A 2500-nucleotide genomic window follows, 5' to 3' on the forward strand; every position below is an offset into this window, starting at 1 on the left:
CTATATATGGTCATGTCTGAGTCATAGTTATTCTATATATGGTCATGTCTGAGTCATAGAGAACTCTATATATGGTCATGTCTGAGTCATAGTTATTCTATATATGGTCATGTCTGAGTCATAGTGAACTCTATATATGGTCATGTCTGAGTCATAGTTATTCTATATATGGTCATGTCTGAGTCATAGTTATTCTATATATGGTCATGTCTGAGTCATAGTTATTCTATATATGGTCATGTATGAGTCATAGTTATTCTATATATGGTCATGTCTGAGTCATAGAGAACTCTATATATGGTTATGTCGCGGTCAGATGACTAAACGTAGCTCCTCCCTTCGGTCAGGTGACTGAACGTAGCTCCTCCCCTCATGCAGGTGACTGAACGTAGCTCCTCCCCTCGGTCAGGTGACTGAACGTAGCTCCTCCCCTCAGTCACGTGTCACTCTGTGACGCGTTGTAAGCTTGTAGATCTGCTATCTCTGCTATTTTTTAAAAATGTTTTTTGAAAGTATGAAATTATTATATATAATGTCAGTAATGTCTTTGTATTATTGAAGTTATTTGTCATATCTGCACACACACACACACACACACACACACACACACACACACACACACACACACACACACACACACACACACGCACACACATCTTTGCCACTATCATTCTGTCCTTCCTTATATCCTGTTTCATCCTTCCGGAAGATGCTGACCTTCCTGTGTGTGTGTGTGTGTGTGTGTGTGTGTGTGTGTGTGTGTGTGTGTGTGTGTGTGTGTGTGTGTGTGTGTGTGTGTGTGTGTGTGTGTGTGTGTGTGTGTGTGTGTGTGTGTGTGTGTGTGTGTGTGTGTGTGTGTGTGTGTGTGTGTGTGTGTGTAGTTCACCACAGTAACACTAACATAGAAGCCAGTGCAGACCTTAATACAGTTATGTAAGAACTAGAGTGATAACAATTCACTTCTATCGAGTTCCTCTCCCTGCAGCAAAAATTCCCTTTTTACTCTCTTCTCTCTTCTCTAAAACACTCTGGACAACACTCCACACGTCCTAGACTCTTCTCTCTTCTCTAAAACACCCTGTACAAAACTCCACACGTCCTAGACTCTTCTCTCTTCTCTAAAACACCCTGGACAACGCTCCACACGTCCTAGACTCTTCTCTCTTCTCTAAAACACCCTGTACAAAACTCCACACGTCCTAGACTCTTCTCTCTTCTCTAAAACACCCTGGACAACGCTCCACACGTCCTAGACTCTTCTCTCTTCTCTAAAACACCCTGGACAACGCTCCACACGTCCTAGACTCTTCTCTCTTCTCTAAAACACCCTGGACAACACTCCACACGTCCTAGACTCTTCTCTCTTCTCTAAAACACCCTGGACAACGCTCCACACGTCCTAGACTCTTCTCTCTTCTCTAAAACACCCTGGACAACGCTCCACACGTCCTACACTCTTCTCTAAAACACCCTGGACAACGCTCCACACGTCCTAGACTCTTCTCTCTTCTCTAAAACACTCTGGACAACGCTCCACACGTCCTAGACTCTTCTCTCTTCTCTAAAACACCCTGGACAACGCTCCTCACGTCCTAGACTCTTCTCTCTTCTCTAAAACACCCTGGACAACGCTCCACACGTTCTAGACTCTTCTCTCTTCTATAAAACACTCTGGACAACGCTCCACACGTCCTAGACTCTTCTCTAAAACACTCTGGACTACGCTCCACACGTCCTAGACTCTTCTCTCTTCTCTAAAACACTCTGGACGACGCTCCACACGTCCTAGACTCTTCTCTCTTCTCTAAAACACCCTGGACAACGCTCCACACGTCCTAGACTCTTCTCTCTTCTCTAAAACACCCTGGACAACGCTCCACACGTCCTAGACTCTTCTCTCTTCTCTAAAACACCCTGGACGACGCTCCACACGTCCTAGACTCTTCTCTCTTCTCTAAAACACTCTGGACGACGCTCCACACGTCCTAGACTCTTCTCTCTTCTCTAAAACACTCTGGACGACGCTCCACACGTCCTAGACTCTTCTCTCTTCTCTAAAACACCCTGGACAACGCTCCACACGTCCTAGACTCTTCTCTCTTCTCTAAAACACCCTGGACAACGCTCCACACGTCCTAGACTCATCTCTCTTCTCTAAAACACCCTGGACAACGCTCCACACGTCCTAGACTCTTCTCTCTTCTCTAAAACACTCTGGACAACGCTCCACACGTCCTAGACTCTTCTCTCTTCTCTAAAACACTCTGGACAACGCTCCACACGTCCTAGACTCTTCTCTCTTCTCTAAAACACTCTGGACAACGCTCCACACGTCCTAGACTCTTCTCTCTTCTCTAAAACACTCTGGACAACGCTCCACACGTCCTAGACTCTTCTCTCTTCTCTAACCCTGGACAACGCTCCACACGTCCTAGACTCTTCTCTCTTCTCTAAAACACTCTGGACAACGCTCCACACGTCCTACACTCTTCTCTCTTCT

General features: G+C 45.7%; 1 protein-coding gene across 1 annotated transcript in view; it reads left to right on the forward strand.

Annotated features, from left to right (window-relative positions):
• lrrc75a (leucine rich repeat containing 75A) overlaps positions 1-2500 on the forward strand; it is a gene marked incomplete at both ends in the record, with an annotated part of 27103 nt that overhangs the window by 349 nt on the left and 24254 nt on the right. The gene's annotated exons all lie outside the window — the stretch shown is intronic.

The sequence above is a fragment of the Gymnoscopelus microlampas genome (genome assembly GCF_963454915.1).
Source record: "Gymnoscopelus microlampas genome assembly, chromosome: 8".
In the NCBI taxonomy this organism is placed as follows: Eukaryota; Metazoa; Chordata; class Actinopteri; order Myctophiformes; family Myctophidae; genus Gymnoscopelus; species Gymnoscopelus microlampas.